The following is a 19214-nucleotide window of genomic DNA, read 5'->3' as shown; positions in this document are numbered from 1 at the left end:
ATGTAACAGTGTGAAACGCATTGTCTTGGCGAAATAAAGCGTTTTTGAACAACTTCATATAAATCGCTGTAACTTTTGATAGAAGACTCAGACAAACATGTTTATGGCTTTATCTTATAGAACTCAATATCCCCGTGCTGGGCAAACAGGTTTTGCAGCTGTTTGAGCTAAGATTTTAAAATTATTCACATAATGAAAACCTATACTTTGTCTCGGGCGAGTTTCCCATTCAAATGCATGTAACAGTGAGAAACACACTGTCTTGGCGAAAGAAAGCGTTTTCGTACAACTTCATATAAATCGCTGTAACTTTTGATAGAAGACTCAGACAAACATGTTTATGGCTTTATCTTATAGAACTCAATATCCCCGTGCTGGGCAAACAGGTTTTGCAGCCGTTTGAGCTAAGATTTTAAAATTATTCACATAATGAAAACCTATACTTTGTCTCGGGCGAGTTTCCCATTCAAATGCATGTAACAGTGAGAAACGCATTGTCTTGGCGAAATAAAGCGTTTTTGAACAACTTCATATAAATCGCTGTAACTTTTGATAGAAGACTCAGACAAACATGTTTATGGCTTTATCTTATAGAACTCAATATCCCCGTGCTGGGCAAACAGGTTTTGCAGCCGTTTGAGCTAAGATTTTAAAATTATTCACATAATGAAAACCTATACTTTGTCTCGGGCGAGTTTCCCATTCAAATGCATGTAACAGTGAGAAACGCATTGTCTTGGCGAAAGAAAGCGTTTTCGTACAACTTCATATAAATCGCTGTAACTTTTGATAGAAGACTCAGACAAACATGTTTATGGCTTTATCTTATAGAACTCAATATCCCCGTGCTGGGCAAACAGGTTTTGCAGCCGTTTGAGCTAAGATTTTAAAATTATTCACATAATGAAAACCTATACTTTGTCTCGGGCGAGTTTCCCATTCAAATGCATGTAACAGTGAGAAACACACTGTCTTGGCGAAATAAAGCGTTTTTGAACAACTTCATATAAATCGCTGTAACTTTTGATAGAAGACTCAGACAAACATGTTTATGGCTTTATCTTATAGAACTCAATATCCCCGTGCTGGGCAAACAGGTTTTGCAGCCGTTTGAGCTAAGATTTTAAAATTATTCACATAATGAAAACCTATACTTTGTCTCGGGCGAGTTTCCCATTCAAATGCATGTAACAGTGAGAAACGCATTGTCTTGGCGAAAGAAAGCGTTTTCGTACAACTTCATATAAATCGCTGTAACTTTTGATAGAAGACTCAGACAAACATGTTTATGGCTTTATCTTATAGAACTCAATATCCCCGTGCTGGGCAAACAGGTTTTGCAGCCGTTTGAGCTAAGATTTTAAAATTATTCACATAATGAAAACCTATACTTTGTCTCGGGCGAGTTTCCCATTCAAATGCATGTAACAGTGAGAAACACACTGTCTTGGCGAAAGAAAGCATTTTCGTACAACTTCATATAAATCGCTGTAACTTTTGATAGAAGACTCAGAAACTCATGTTTATGGCTTTATCTTATAGAACTCAATATCCCCGTGCTGGGCAAACAGGTTTTGCAGCCGTTTGAGCTAAGATTTTAAAATTATTCACATAATGAAAACCTATACTTTGTTTCAGGCGAGTTTCCCATTCAAATGCATGTAACAGTGAGAAACACACTGTCTTGGCGAAAGAAAGCATTTTCGTACAACTTCATATAAATCGCTGTAACTTTTGATAGAAGACTCAGAAACTCATGTTTATGGCTTTATCTTATAGAACTCAATATCCCCGTGCTGGGCAAACAGGTTTTGCAGCCGTTTGAGCTAAGATTTTAAAATTATTCACATAATGAAAACCTATACTTTGTCTCGGGCGAGTTTCCCATTCAAATGCATGTAACAGTGTGAAACGCATTGTCTTGGCGAAATAAAGCGTTTTTGAACAACTTCATATAAATCGCTGTAACTTTTGATAGAAGACTCAGACAAACATGTTTATGGCTTTATCTTATAGAACTCAATATCCCCGTGCTGGGCAAACAGGTTTTGCAGCTGTTTGAGCTAAGATTTTAAAATTATTCACATAATGAAAACCTATACTTTGTCTCGGGCGAGTTTCCCATTCAAATGCATGTAACAGTGAGAAACACACTGTCTTGGCGAAAGAAAGCGTTTTCGTACAACTTCATATAAATCGCTGTAACTTTTGATAGAAGACTCAGACAAACATGTTTATGGCTTTATCTTATAGAACTCAATATCCCCGTGCTGGGCAAACAGGTTTTGCAGCCGTTTGAGCTAAGATTTTAAAATTATTCACATAATGAAAACCTATACTTTGTCTCGGGCGAGTTTCCCATTCAAATGCATGTAACAGTGAGAAACGCATTGTCTTGGCGAAATAAAGCGTTTTTGAACAACTTCATATAAATCGCTGTAACTTTTGATAGAAGACTCAGACAAACATGTTTATGGCTTTATCTTATAGAACTCAATATCCCCGTGCTGGGCAAACAGGTTTTGCAGCCGTTTGAGCTAAGATTTTAAAATTATTCACATAATGAAAACCTATACTTTGTCTCGGGCGAGTTTCCCATTCAAATGCATGTAACAGTGAGAAACGCATTGTCTTGGCGAAAGAAAGCGTTTTCGTACAACTTCATATAAATCGCTGTAACTTTTGATAGAAGACTCAGACAAACATGTTTATGGCTTTATCTTATAGAACTCAATATCCCCGTGCTGGGCAAACAGGTTTTGCAGCCGTTTGAGCTAAGATTTTAAAATTATTCACATAATGAAAACCTATACTTTGTCTCGGGCGAGTTTCCCATTCAAATGCATGTAACAGTGAGAAACACACTGTCTTGGCGAAATAAAGCGTTTTTGAACAACTTCATATAAATCGCTGTAACTTTTGATAGAAGACTCAGACAAACATGTTTATGGCTTTATCTTATAGAACTCAATATCCCCGTGCTGGGCAAACAGGTTTTGCAGCCGTTTGAGCTAAGATTTTAAAATTATTCACATAATGAAAACCTATACTTTGTCTCGGGCGAGTTTCCCATTCAAATGCATGTAACAGTGAGAAACGCATTGTCTTGGCGAAAGAAAGCGTTTTCGTACAACTTCATATAAATCGCTGTAACTTTTGATAGAAGACTCAGACAAACATGTTTATGGCTTTATCTTATAGAACTCAATATCCCCGTGCTGGGCAAACAGGTTTTGCAGCCGTTTGAGCTAAGATTTTAAAATTATTCACATAATGAAAACCTATACTTTGTTTCAGGCGAGTTTCCCATTCAAATGCATGTAACAGTGAGAAACACACTGTCTTGGCGAAAGAAAGCATTTTCGTACAACTTCATATAAATCGCTGTAACTTTTGATAGAAGACTCAGAAACTCATGTTTATGGCTTTATCTTATAGAACTCAATATCCCCGTGCTGGGCAAACAGGTTTTGCAGCCGTTTGAGCTAAGATTTTAAAATTATTCACATAATGAAAACCTATACTTTGTCTCGGGCGAGTTTCCCATTCAAATGCATGTAACAGTGTGAAACGCATTGTCTTGGCGAAATAAAGCGTTTTTGAACAACTTCATATAAATCGCTGTAACTTTTGATAGAAGACTCAGACTGTCAGAGTATTTTTGCTTTTAAAGGTTTTATTATTCATATAATAATCAGCTAAGAGTGTTTATATTTCTGTTCTGTACTCAACCAGCTGCATATTTTAATTGCTGGCTCCCTACTTTATAACGGAAACTGCTTGCCTTCACATTATCAGTCTTTGCCTTCACATTGTCACTGTTTGCCTTCACACTAGCAGGAAACCGCCACCCACGAGTAAGAAACAACCTTGTAGAGAACACGAAGTTTTTTGATAAACCACACCTGTTTTCTTGACAAGATAAGGATGATATTCCCTTTTTTGTATGCTTCATGATGTGTATAAATAAAGCCAGACTGCACCAAGGAGGTGTGTGAGTCTCTCCCTGAGTCTCTCACCCGTGCACGTTTAAAACTGCTCTAAGTGTCTGAGTGATATTTCATTGCATCTGAGTACTTTGATAATAAAATATCTTTAACATTTAATTGGTCCTTCGAGCCGGAGTGGACATTGATATTTTTTTCAATGCTCCAATAGGAGACCTTCGTCAAGTCCTGACGTCGTGAGAAGCCCACGCTGTCGACTCCTCTCCAGGCAGAGGATAAAGTCCAGAGACGTGACGTTCGGGTTCTGGCCAGCGTTCTTATAAGAGGTCCACGACTTCAGGGGTTGATGAAGGAAACCAAAGCAACCACACAATAACTCAGGTGAATATTTAGCACTCACTCACATCTTGCGCAAAACGACTGAGGCAACCTGTGGTCTGTACATTAAATAGTTTCCCGTCAATGTATGACAGATTAATTAAGTAACATTCTCGTCTGAAAAAGGACTGGTAGAGGTTACAGCTCGCCTGAAAGAGGGCTTGGAGCAAGTTTAATGTCAAAATACGACAGGATAGTAACATTCTCGTCTGAAAAAGGACTCGTAGAGGTTACGAAGCAGCTCGCCTGAAAGAGGGCTTGGAGCAATGTAGAAAGACACAGTGTTGCCCAGAATAAAAAACTCATTACGCGTATAATCTGTTGTTTTACTGTTTTGTTGGTGGAGTAAGTTGATTTTACAGCACATTAAGGAGGCTGAACTACTCCACCGAATTGTTTACCGTTGGTTGCTCGAGTTCTGGTGGAACGGGAAAAGGTTGTGTTTCATCACATAAAATTGACACCGCTTTCAAGGCTAGCTTGAAAGTAGAAGGCCGTGTCAATAGCCTCTCCCATTCCTCGTGCCAGAGAAAGCACCACGGGTGTGTATGTGTGTGTGTAAACGTAAATATATCTATGAGCTAATAAAAATAATAAGAAAGAAAAATGGGTAATAAATCAACAAAACTCACTGCTGACGAGCAGTGGCTAGAGAAAAATGTCCAGGCGCCGGACAAACTGCAGTGACTGATAAAACCCTTATTAAGTGAAAACTAGAGATCAAAGTAGTTTAAAAAGGTTGGAAACAGACCTCAACGAATAGATATAAATATAAGAAGTACAAAAATAAAATAAATAAAGACAAAATTACATTAGAACTTATTTTTAATGTATTGAAACTAATAATAGGAAGGATAACAACCTGTAAACTTATATTAACAATGAAACATAGTTGGCAAGACGTTCATGCCCAGAATGTATAAAATAAATAAAAGGAAATAATTCACACGAAAACCTTTTAAATAAAATAGAGAGATGCATAAGGTACATTAAGGCTGTGTCATTGGTCAGCCAAGGAAAGTGTGTGAAAAGGTAAATGTCTCCAGCTTGGGAAAAGGTGAAGCTGCAGATCACCCGAAGCCCTTGATGGACACAAAATAAAATATAAAATATATAATAATAAATTGCTTGGTTAGACATGCAACAGAAAGAATGAAAGTGACCGAAGGTTGGATCTGAGATGAGGCAAACAGAAGACCAGTCTAAAAAGTAGGCACAAACCTGTTCAGAGAAGAAGCAAATTTGTACAGATTGGATGAATTCTAAGTTATCTGTTTGCTGAGTAAGATGATCCCAACTATTAAATTGGCTCAGTAGTAGTATAGTAATATACACTTTTATATACACTGATAAAATGTTGTAATATACTGTTGTTATTATATGGAAAGAAAAAGATGATAATAATAAGAAGTAACCTAGTCAGTATGATGTGAGATGGACAATTGTTATGAAGTAGTCTGCATCAAGCTTAAGGTTTGCTCAAACTCAGTATAATGACATAGGAGATGAAGAAAATAAAGGAAATATCTAAACTACTTAGGTGCATAGAGGCACTTGACATGCTTGAAAACCTGGATAAAATATTACTGAGATATAGAGCACATCTATAGTAACAACTAATAAGCCAAACCCTGTAGACAACAGCTAAAGTTACAGGATTGTGAAGCTGAATTAAATATGTGGACACCGCTAAGTTGATGAGCATGTTACACATTTTCTTTTATTTTTTATTTATTTGTTTTTAGAGCAGAAGCTGCATAAAAGCCAACACATGCAGCTGTCTGTGAGCTCAGTTTTCCCTCACATGTCTGCTCTGTTTCAGTAGCAGCATTTTTCTTTTTGGGTCCTGACTCATGTATGTTTTCGGTTTTGTTTGATTATTTTATTTTGTTGATTTGGAAACAAATTCGTGACAATACTTGTTTAAAATATGTAAGATGTGTGAGATGTGTGAATTCTTTGAAAAACTAGAAATTATCTAAAAATGCCTCAAGTGAGAATGTAATGTTCCATCTATAGAGAAGAAAAAAAAAAAATCTTGCTGGAAGTGATCACCTTGCCAAAACAATTGGCACTGTGCACATGTGGAGCACATCAAAAAGACAATTATATTGTCACAAAAGGAAATAATTTTGCAGAACAAGCAGCAAAACAGGCTGCAAACAATCGGCAGAGCTACTAGAAACCAACTACTGCCTACAAATACCACTTGATGTACTAAAAACCGAACAACAAGCTGCAACAATCACTGAACAAAACAAGTGGCTGAAATGTGGAGTAAACTGAAAGATGACTTAATGGTCTGTGATGGAAAACCTATATTAACAGAGTCATTACACAGGACAGCGGTTGTAGTGACACATGAGGTAAACACCTGTGTCAACAGGAGGGAGATATAGTATAGATAAACAATGCAATACACACTATAAATTTTGAAACTTTAGCGAATAATTTGTAAGAACATGCCTATTCTGTCAAAAAACAAAAAACAAAAAAAAACAACACAACTCACAAGGAAACTTAAGACCTAAGAGAGGCTAGTTTTCCATACAATCCACATGGATTTTATTGAACTTAACGAATGCCAAGCATCAAGATATGCTCTAGTAATTATAGATGTATTTTCAAAATGGCCAGAAATCTATCCAGTCAAAAGAGCAGATGCAATATCAGTGGCAAAGTGTTTATGCAATCACTTCATCCCCACATATGGCATTCCCAGTCTGATAAGGTCAGACAATGGAACACATTTTGTTAATGACATCATCAGCAAAGTCTCTGAAGCTCTAGGATTTAGCATCAAACATCACTGTGCATATCACCCACAAAGCGCAGGATTAGTGGAAAGAACTAACGGCACAATAAAACAGAGATTAAGAAAATGCATGGAAGAAACAGGAAGACCATGGCCTGAATGTCTAGGCCTAGTAAAGATGTGGATGAGAATAACACAAGGTTCTCAGAAACTTACACCTTTTGAAATCATCCACGGGAGAGCGTTTCCATTGCCAATTACCAGTGAACCTATTAATAAATCAATAAGGGAAACTACCCTAGCAGAATGGATGACTAAACTGTTTGAAAATAAAGAGATTGTGTTAAACAACCAACTGCCGAGTGATTTCTCTCCAGTGTCTTGCAGGTTACAACCAGGTGATTGGATCCTGATCAAAGTACTCCAGAGAAAGAATTGGAGTTCACCAAGGTGGGAGGGCCCATACCAAGTCCTACTTACCACACCCACCGCCTGCAAAATAGCAGAAAGACCATCTTGGATCCACCACAGCCACTGTAAAAAAGTGAGTGACAATCCAGACGCTTAGACGCCGGCTCCCCTGGCTTCTAGGTGATCTATTGGTGAAGGGAAGGGCTGATTGGGTATATCCCGCCCTTTTTTACTTCTCGCCAATAGTCTACTCACCAGAAGTCTAGGTGTGCCTGGTCATCATGAAGACACTTGTCCTCCTAGTGGCCAGCATTGCGCTCCTAGTGAGCCTACTAACACTCACCCAGATGAGAGGAAATAAACAACACCACCTGCAAAAAAGATGGACACATGATAATTCGCATCTACGTGACCTGACCCAATCCAAAGGAATACACACCTTCAAAGATTGAACTTTCTGGGTCCAGGGAACCGCTTGGGCCTGCGGGCCTAAAACCTACTTCATGCTCCCACCGAACTCCACCGGTCTGTGTGCACCAGTACTAATTTCAGACCACACCTTCAAGATCACAGCAGAGACACACACGTCAAGAGCAAAACGTGAAGTTGCTGAAGTCACTGAAGTAATGCCACATGACTCAATCTATGGATCAGATGTGCCCAAAAACTTCAAACTATGGACTGATGGTCAGAAAGTCCTCCACTCCTTGTTCCCTTGGGTAGGAGTTGGGAAAAACATGCTGAGGATCGAGACACTTGACTATCGATTTGGACTGTTCCTAAATGCTTCAATGAAAATCAACAAAGCGCAAAATGAAGAAATCGACGCAATACGCATTGTAGTGATGCAACACAGAGTCGCACTAGACATGATTCTAGCTGAAAAAGGAGGTTTGTGTGTATTGTTTGACACTACATGTTGTACATACATCCCAGACAACATACACTCACAAAACATGACCGACGCTTTGAACACCTTGAGAAAGATTAAAGATGCTGAACAACAAGACTATGTCACAAGCACTGATGATTGGTTGACATGGTTACTAGGTGGTTCATGGAAGTCCCTTCTGATTAAAGGACTTGTTGGAATAGCATTTTTGCTTTTACTGTTATGTGTTTTCACAACATGTGTAGTACCCTGTCTGAAGAAAATGGTATCAAACATGGTGACAACTTCTATCAATGCTTATGTGATGACGTCTCAAATGGAAGAAATTTTGAAAGATGATCCATACAGTAATGTTTAGTTTAATTGAACACAGGACTGTTTTATGACGTTCAAACCGAAAATGTTTAGACAAGAGGTTATGAACTGACAAAAATAACAGTACTGTCATGTGAGAAATCTAAACAACAGGAGGGAATGTCAGAGTATTTTTGCTTTTAAAGGTTTTATTATTCATATAATAATCAGCTAAGAGTGTTTATATTTCTGTTCTGTACTCAACCAGCTGCATATTTTAATTGCTGGCTCCCTACTTTATAACGGAAACTGCTTGCCTTCACATTATCAGTCTTTGCCTTCACATTGTCACTGTTTGCCTTCACACTAGCAGGAAACCGCCACCCACGAGTAAGAAACAACCTTGTAGAGAACACGAAGTTTTTTGATAAACCACACCTGTTTTCTTGACAAGATAAGGATGATATTCCCTTTTTTGTATGCTTCATGATGTGTATAAATAAAGCCAGACTGCACCAAGGAGGTGTGTGAGTCTCTCCCTGAGTCTCTCACCCGTGCACGTTTAAAACTGCTCTAAGTGTCTGAGTGATATTTCATTGCATCTGAGTACTTTGATAATAAAATATCTTTAACACAGACAAACATGTTTATGGCTTTATCTTATAGAACTCAATATCCCCGTGCTGGGCAAACAGGTTTTGCAGCTGTTTGAGCTAAGATTTTAAAATTATTCACATAATGAAAACCTATACTTTGTCTCGGGCGAGTTTCCCATTCAAATGCATGTAACAGTGAGAAACACACTGTCTTGGCGAAAGAAAGCGTTTTCGTACAACTTCATATAAATCGCTGTAACTTTTGATAGAAGACTCAGACAAACATGTTTATGGCTTTATCTTATAGAACTCAATATCCCCGTGCTGGGCAAACAGGTTTTGCAGCCGTTTGAGCTAAGATTTTAAAATTATTCACATAATGAAAACCTATACTTTGTCTCGGGCGAGTTTCCCATTCAAATGCATGTAACAGTGAGAAACGCATTGTCTTGGCGAAATAAAGCGTTTTTGAACAACTTCATATAAATCGCTGTAACTTTTGATAGAAGACTCAGACAAACATGTTTATGGCTTTATCTTATAGAACTCAATATCCCCGTGCTGGGCAAACAGGTTTTGCAGCCGTTTGAGCTAAGATTTTAAAATTATTCACATAATGAAAACCTATACTTTGTCTCGGGCGAGTTTCCCATTCAAATGCATGTAACAGTGAGAAACGCATTGTCTTGGCGAAAGAAAGCGTTTTCGTACAACTTCATATAAATCGCTGTAACTTTTGATAGAAGACTCAGACAAACATGTTTATGGCTTTATCTTATAGAACTCAATATCCCCGTGCTGGGCAAACAGGTTTTGCAGCCGTTTGAGCTAAGATTTTAAAATTATTCACATAATGAAAACCTATACTTTGTCTCGGGCGAGTTTCCCATTCAAATGCATGTAACAGTGAGAAACACACTGTCTTGGCGAAATAAAGCGTTTTTGAACAACTTCATATAAATCGCTGTAACTTTTGATAGAAGACTCAGACAAACATGTTTATGGCTTTATCTTATAGAACTCAATATCCCCGTGCTGGGCAAACAGGTTTTGCAGCCGTTTGAGCTAAGATTTTAAAATTATTCACATAATGAAAACCTATACTTTGTCTCGGGCGAGTTTCCCATTCAAATGCATGTAACAGTGAGAAACGCATTGTCTTGGCGAAAGAAAGCGTTTTCGTACAACTTCATATAAATCGCTGTAACTTTTGATAGAAGACTCAGACAAACATGTTTATGGCTTTATCTTATAGAACTCAATATCCCCGTGCTGGGCAAACAGGTTTTGCAGCCGTTTGAGCTAAGATTTTAAAATTATTCACATAATGAAAACCTATACTTTGTCTCGGGCGAGTTTCCCATTCAAATGCATGTAACAGTGAGAAACGCATTGTCTTGGCGAAATAAAGCGTTTTTGAACAACTTCATATAAATCGCTGTAACTTTTGATAGAAGACTCAGACAAACATGTTTATGGCTTTATCTTATAGAACTCAATATCCCCGTGCTGGGCAAACAGGTTTTGCAGCCGTTTGAGCTAAGATTTTAAAATTATTCACATAATGAAAACCTATACTTTTTCTCGGGCGAGTTTCCCATTCAAATGCATGTAACAGTGAGAAACGCATTGTCTTGGCGAAATAAAGCGTTTTTGAACAACTTCATATAAATCGCTGTAACTTTTGATAGAAGACTCAGACAAACATGTTTATGGCTTTATCTTATAGAACTCAATATCCCCGTGCTGGGCAAAGAGGTTTTGCAGCCGTTTGAGCTAAGATTTTAAAATTATTCACATAATGAAAACCTATACTTTGTCTCAGGCGAGTTTCCCATTCAAATGCATCTAACAGTGAGAAACGCATTGTCTTGGCGAAAGAAAGCGTTTTCGTACAACTTCATATAAATCGCTGTAACTTTTGATAGAAGACTCAGACAAAGATGTTTATGGCTTTATCTTATAGAACTCAATATCCCCGTGCTGGGCAAACAGGTTTTGCAGCCGTTTGAGCTAAGATTTTAAAATTATTCACATAATGAAAACCTATACTTTGTCTCGGGCGAGTTTCCCATTCAAATGCATGTAACAGTGAGAAACGCATTGTCTTGGCGAAATAAAGCGTTTTTGAACAACTTCATATAAATCGCTGTAACTTTTGATAGAAGACTCAGACAAACATGTTTATGGCTTTATCTTATAGAACTCAATATCCCCGTGCTGGGCAAACAGGTTTTGCAGCCGTTTGAGCTAAGATTTTAAAATTATTCACATAATGAAAACCTATACTTTGTCTCGGGCGAGTTTCCCATTCAAATGCATGTAACAGTGAGAAACGCATTGTCTTGGCGAAAGAAAGCATTTTCGTACAACTTGATATAAATCGCTGTAACATTTGATAGAAGACTCAGACAAACATGTTTATGGCTTTATCTTATAGAACTCAATATCCCCGTGCTGGGCAAACAGGTTTTGCAGCCGTTTGAGCTAAGATTTTAAAATTATTCACATAATGAAAACCTATACTTTGTCTCGGGCGAGTTTCCCATTCAAATGCATGTAACAGTGAGAAACACACTGTCTTGGCGAAAGAAAGCGTTTTCGTACAACTTCATATAAATCGCTGTAACATTTGATAGAAGACTCAGACAAACATGTTTATGGCTTTATCTTATAGAACTCAATATCCCCGTGCTGGGCAAACAGGTTTTGCAGCCGTTTGAGCTAAGATTTTAAAATTATTCACATAATGAAAACCTATACTTTGTCTCGGGCGAGTTTCCCATTCAAATGCATGTAACAGTGAGAAACGCATTGTCTTGGCGAAATAAAGCGTTTTTGAACAACTTCATATAAATCGCTGTAACTTTTGATAGAAGACTCAGACAAACATGTTTATGGCTTTATCTTATAGAACTCAATATCCCCGTGCTGGGCAAACAGGTTTTGCAGCCGTTTGAGCTAAGATTTTAAAATTATTCACATAATGAAAACCTATACTTTGTCTCGGGCGAGTTTCCCATTCAAATGCATGTAACAGTGAGAAACGCATTGTCTTGGCGAAAGAAAGCATTTTCGTACAACTTGATATAAATCGCTGTAACATTTGATAGAAGACTCAGACAAACATGTTTATGGCTTTATCTTATAGAACTCAATATCCCCGTGCTGGGCAAACAGGTTTTGCAGCCGTTTGAGCTAAGATTTTAAAATTATTCACATAATGAAAACCTATACTTTGTCTCGGGCGAGTTTCCCATTCAAATGCATGTAACAGTGAGAAACACACTGTCTTGGCGAAAGAAAGCGTTTTCGTACAACTTCATATAAATCGCTGTAACTTTTGATAGAAGACTCAGACAAACATGTTTATGGCTTTATCTTATAGAACTCAATATCCCCGTGCTGGGCAAACAGGTTTTGCAGCCGTTTGAGCTAAGATTTTAAAATTATTCACATAATGAAAACCTATACTTTGTCTCGGGCGAGTTTCCCATTCAAATGCATGTAACAGTGAGAAACGCATTGTCTTGGCGAAATAAAGCGTTTTTGAACAACTTCATATAAATCGCTGTAACTTTTGATAGAAGACTCAGAAACACATGTTTATGGCTTTATCTTATAGAACTCAATATCCCCGTGCTGGGCAAACAGGTTTTGCAGCTGTTTGAGCTAAGATTTTAAAATTATTCACATAATGAAAACCTATACTTTGTCTCGGGCGAGTTTCCCATTCAAATGCATGTAACAGTGAGAAACACACTGTCTTGGCGAAAGAAAGCGTTTTCGTACAACTTCATATAAATCGCTGTAACTTTTGATAGAAGACTCAGACAAAAATGTTTATGGCTTTATCTTATAGAACTCAATATCCCCGTGCTGGGCAAACAGGTTTTGCAGCTGTTTGAGCTAAGATTTTAAAATTATTCACATAATGAAAACCTATACTTTGTCTCGGGCGAGTTTCCCATTCAAATGCATGTAACAGTGAGAAACACACTGTCTTGGCGAAAGAAAGCGTTTTCGTACAACTTCATATAAATCGCTGTAACTTTTGATAGAAGACTCAGACAAAGATGTTTATGGCTTTATCTTATAGAACTCAATATCCCCGTGCTGGGCAAACAGGTTTTGCAGCCGTTTGAGCTAAGATTTTAAAATTATTCACATAATGAAAACCTATACTTTGTCTCGGGCGAGTTTCCCATTCAAATGCATGTAACAGTGAGAAACGCATTGTCTTGGCGAAATAAAGCGTTTTTGAACAACTTCATATAAATCGCTGTAACTTTTGATAGAAGACTCAGAAACACATGTTTATGGCTTTATCTTATAGAACTCAATATCCCTGTGCTGGGCAAACAGGTTTTGCAGCCGTTTGAGCTAAGATTTTAAAATTATTCACATAATGAAAACCTATACTTTGTCTCGGGCGAGTTTCCCATTCAAATGCATGTAACAGTGAGAAACGCATTGTCTTGGCGAAATAAAGCATTTTCGTACAACTTCATATAAATCGCTGTAACTTTTGATAGAAGACTCAGACAAAAATGTTTATGGCTTTATCTTATAGAACTCAATATCCCCGTGCTGGGCAAACAGGTTTTGCAGCTGTTTGAGCTAAGATTTTAAAATTATTCACATAATGAAAACCTATACTTTGTCTCGGGCGAGTTTCCCATTCAAATGCATGTAACAGTGAGAAACACACTGTCTTGGCGAAAGAAAGCGTTTTCGTACAACTTCATATAAATCGCTGTAACTTTTGATAGAAGACTCAGACAAAGATGTTTATGGCTTTATCTTATAGAACTCAATATCCCCGTGCTGGGCAAACAGGTTTTGCAGCCGTTTGAGCTAAGATTTTAAAATTATTCACATAATGAAAACCTATACTTTGTCTCGGGCGAGTTTCCCATTCAAATGCATGTAACAGTGAGAAACGCATTGTCTTGGCGAAATAAAGCGTTTTTGAACAACTTCATATAAATCGCTGTAACTTTTGATAGAAGACTCAGAAACACATGTTTATGGCTTTATCTTATAGAACTCAATATCCCTGTGCTGGGCAAACAGGTTTTGCAGCCGTTTGAGCTAAGATTTTAAAATTATTCACATAATGAAAACCTATACTTTGTCTCGGGCGAGTTTCCCATTCAAATGCATGTAACAGTGAGAAACGCATTGTCTTGGCGAAATAAAGCATTTTCGTACAACTTCATATAAATCGCTGTAACTTTTGATAGAAGACTCAGACAAAGATGTTTATGGCTTTATCTTATAGAACTCAATATCCCCGTGCTGGGCAAACAGGTTTTGCAGCTGTTTGAGCTAAGATTTTAAAATTATTCACATAATGAAAACCTATACTTTGTCTCGGGCGAGTTTCCCATTCAAATGCATGTAACAGTGAGAAACGCATTGTCTTGGCGAAATAAAGCATTTTCGTACAACTTCATATAAATCGCTGTAACTTTTGATAGAAGACTCAGACAAAGATGTTTATGGCTTTATCTTATAGAACTCAATATCCCCGTGCTGGGCAAACAGGTTTTGCAGCCGTTTGAGCTAAGATTTTAAAATTATTCACATAATGAAAACCTATACTTTGTCTCGGGCGAGTTTCCCATTCAAATGCATGTAACAGTGAGAAACACACTGTCTTGGCGAAAGAAAGCATTTTCGTACAACTTCATATAAATCGCTGTAACTTTTGATAGAAGACTCAGACAAAAATGTTTATGGCTTTATCTTATAGAACTCAATATCCCCGTGCTGGGCAAACAGGTTTTGCAGCTGTTTGAGCTAAGATTTTAAAATTATTCACATAATGAAAACCTATACTTTGTCTCGGGCGAGTTTCCCATTCAAATGCATGTAACAGTGAGAAACACACTGTCTTGGCGAAAGAAAGCGTTTTCGTACAACTTCATATAAATCGCTGTAACTTTTGATAGAAGACTCAGACAAACATGTTTATGGCTTTATCTTATAGAACTCAATATCCCCGTGCTGGGCAAACAGGTTTTGCAGCCGTTTGAGCTAAGATTTTAAAATTATTCACATAATGAAAACCTATACTTTGTCTCGGGCGAGTTTCCCATTCAAATGCATGTAACAGTGAGAAACGCATTGTCTTGGCGAAAGAAAGCGTTTTCGTACAACTTCATATAAATCGCTGTAACTTTTGATAGAAGACTCAGAAACACATGTTTATGGCTTTATCTTATAGAACTCAATATCCCCGTGCTGGGCAAACAGGTTTTGCAGCTGTTTGAGCTAAGATTTTAAAATTATTCACATAATGAAAACCTATACTTTGTCTCGGGCGAGTTTCCCATTCAAATGCATGTAACAGTGAGAAACACACTGTCTTGGCGAAAGAAAGCGTTTTCGTACAACTTCATATAAATCGCTGTAACTTTTGATAGAAGACTCAGACAAACATGTTTATGGCTTTATCTTATAGAACTCAATATCCCCGTGCTGGGCAAACAGGTTTTGCAGCTGTTTGAGCTAAGATTTTAAAATTATTCACATAATGAAAACCTATACTTTGTCTCGGGCGAGTTTCCCATTCAAATGCATGTAACAGTGAGAAACGCATTGTCTTGGCGAAATAAAGCGTTTTTGAACAACTTCATATAAATCGCTGTAACTTTTGATAGAAGACTCAGACAAACATGTTTATGGCTTTATCTTATAGAACTCAATATCCCCGTGCTGGGCAAACAGGTTTTGCAGCTGTTTGGGCTAAGATTTTAAAATTATTCACATAATGAAAACCTATACTTTGTCTCGGGCGAGTTTCCCATTCAAATGCATGTAACAGTGAGAAACACACTGTCTTGGCGAAATAAAGCGTTTTTGAACAACTTCATATAAATCGCTGTAACTTTTGATAGAAGACTCAGACAAACATGTTTATGGCTTTATCTTATAGAACTCAATATCCCCGTGCTGGGCAAACAGGTTTTGCAGCCGTTTGAGCTAAGATTTTAAAATTATTCACATAATGAAAACCTATACTTTGTCTCGGGCGAGTTTCCCATTCAAATGCATGTAACAGTGAGAAACGCATTGTCTTGGCGAAATAAAGCGTTTTTGAACAACTTCATATAAATCGCTGTAAATTTTGATAGAAGACTCAGAAACACATGTTTATGGCTTTATCTTATAGAACTCAATATCCCCGTGCTGGGCAAACAGGTTTTGCAGCCGTTTGAGCTAAGATTTTAAAATTATTCACATAATGAAAACCTATACTTTGTCTCGGGCGAGTTTCCCATTCAAATGCATGTAACAGTGAGAAACGCATTGTCTTGGCGAAAGAAAGCATTTTCGTACAACTTCATATAAATCGCTGTAACTTTTGATAGAAGACTCAGAAACACATGTTTATGGCTTTATCTTATAGAACTCAATATCCCCGTGATGGGCAAACAGGTTTTGCAGCTGTTTGAGCTAAGATTTTAAAATTATTCACATAATGAAAACCTATACTTTGTCTCGGGCGAGTTTCCCATTCAAATGCATGTAACAGTGAGAAACGCATTGTCTTGGCGAAATAAAGCGTTTTTGAACAACTTCATATAAATCGCTGTAACTTTTGATAGAAGACTCAGACAAACATGTTTATGGCTTTATCTTATAGAACTCAATATCCCCGTGCTGGGCAAACAGGTTTTGCAGCCGTTTGAGCTAAGATTTTAAAATTATTCACATAATGAAAACCTATACTTTGTCTCGGGCGAGTTTCCCATTCAAATGCATGTAACAGTGAGAAACGCATTGTCTTGGCGAAATAAAGCGTTTTTGAACAACTTCATATAAATCGCTGTAACTTTTGATAGAAGACTCAGACAAACATGTTTATGGCTTTATCTTATAGAACTCAATATCCCCGTGCTGGGCAAACAGGTTTTGCAGCTGTTTGGGCTAAGATTTTAAAATTATTCACATAATGAAAACCTATACTTTGTCTCGGGCGAGTTTCCCATTCAAATGCATGTAACAGTGAGAAACACACTGTCTTGGCGAAATAAAGCGTTTTTGAACAACTTCATATAAATCGCTGTAACTTTTGATAGAAGACTCAGACAAACATGTTTATGGCTTTATCTTATAGAACTCAATATCCCCGTGCTGGGCAAACAGGTTTTGCAGCCGTTTGAGCTAAGATTTTAAAATTATTCACATAATGAAAACCTATACTTTGTCTCGGGCGAGTTTCCCATTCAAATGCATGTAACAGTGAGAAACGCATTGTCTTGGCGAAATAAAGCGTTTTTGAACAACTTCATATAAATCGCTGTAAATTTTGATAGAAGACTCAGAAACACATGTTTATGGCTTTATCTTATAGAACTCAATATCCCCGTGCTGGGCAAACAGGTTTTGCAGCCGTTTGAGCTAAGATTTTAAAATTATTCACATAATGAAAACCTATACTTTGTCTCGGGCGAGTTTCCCATTCAAATGCATGTAACAGTGAGAAACGCATTGTCTTGGCGAAAGAAAGCATTTTCGTACAACTTCATATAAATCGCTGTAACTTTTGATAGAAGACTCAGAAACACATGTTTATGGCTTTATCTTATAGAACTCAATATCCCCGTGATGGGCAAACAGGTTTTGCAGCTGTTTGAGCTAAGATTTTAAAATTATTCACATAATGAAAACCTATACTTTGTCTCGGGCGAGTTTCCCATTCAAATGCATGTAACAGTGAGAAACGCATTGTCTTGGCGAAATAAAGCGTTTTTGAACAACTTCATATAAATCGCTGTAACTTTTGATAGAAGACTCAGAAACACATGTTTATGGCTTTATCTTATAGAACTCAATATCCCCGTGCTGGGCAAACAGGTTTTGCAGCCGTTTGAGCTAAGATTTTAAAATTATTCACATAATGAAAACCTATACTTTGTCTCGGGCGAGTTTCCCATTCAAATGCATGTAACAGTGAGAAACGCATTGTCTTGGAGAAAGAAAGCATTTTCGTACAACTTCATATAAATCGCTGTAACTTTTGATAGAAGACTCAGACAAACATGTTTATGGCTTTATCTTATAGAACTCAATATCCCCGTGCTGGGCAAACAGGTTTTGCAGCCGTTTGAGCTAAGATTTTAAAATTATTCACATAATGAAAACCTATACTTTGTCTCGGGCGAGTTTCCCATTCAAATGCATGTAACAGTGAGAAACGCATTGTCTTGGCGAAAGAAAGCATTTTCGTACAACTTCATATAAATCGCTGTAACTTTTGATAGAAGACTCAGACAAAAATGTTTATGGCTTTATCTTATAGAACTCAATATCCCCGTGCTGGGCAAACAGGTTTTGCAGCTGTTTGAGCTAAGATTTTAAAATTATTCACATAATGAAAACCTATACTTTGTCTCGGGCGAGTTTCCCATTCAAATGCATGTAACAGTGAGAAACACACTGTCTTGGCGAAAGAAAGCGTTTTCGTACAACTTCATATAAATCGCTGTAACTTTTGATAGAAGACTCAGACAAACATGTTTATGGCTTTATCTTATAGAACTCAATATCCCCGTGCTGGGCAAACAGGTTTTGCAGCCGTTTGAGCTAAGATTTTAAAATTATTCACATAATGAAAACCTATACTTTGTCTCGGGCGAGTTTCCCATTCAAATGCATGTAACAGTGAGAAACGCATTGTCTTGGCGAAATAAAGCGTTTTTGAACAACTTCATATAAATCGCTGTAACTTTTGATAGAAGACTCAGACAAACATGTTTATGGCTTTATCTTATAGAACTCAATATCCCCGTGCTGGGCAAACAGGTTTTGCAGCTGTTTGAGCTAAGATTTTAAAATTATTCACATAATGAAAACCTATACTTTGTCTCGGGCGAGTTTCCCATTCAAATGCATGTAACAGTGAGAAACACACTGTCTTGGCGAAATAA

At 37.4% G+C, this 19214-nt stretch overlaps 1 long non-coding RNA gene across 1 annotated transcript; it reads left to right on the top strand.

Annotated features, from left to right (window-relative positions):
• Positions 1 to 3651: 3651 nt before the first annotated feature.
• On the top strand, positions 3652 to 9249 carry LOC146681373 (uncharacterized). The gene is made up of 2 exons (XR_014918041.1): positions 3652 to 4328; positions 7458 to 9249. It is a non-coding gene; the product is annotated as an uncharacterized LOC146681373 (long non-coding RNA).
• The last annotated feature ends 9965 nt before the right edge of the window (positions 9250 to 19214 follow it).

The sequence above is a fragment of the Copadichromis virginalis genome, linkage group LG23 (assembly GCF_057382275.1).
Source record: "Copadichromis virginalis isolate Kocher_CV1m ecotype Utaka linkage group LG23, C_Virginalis_male_GT1.1, whole genome shotgun sequence".
In the NCBI taxonomy this organism is placed as follows: Eukaryota; Metazoa; Chordata; class Actinopteri; order Cichliformes; family Cichlidae; genus Copadichromis; species Copadichromis virginalis.
Note: the sequence above shows the minus strand (reverse complement) of the source record. Positions and strands in the feature narration are given on the sequence as shown.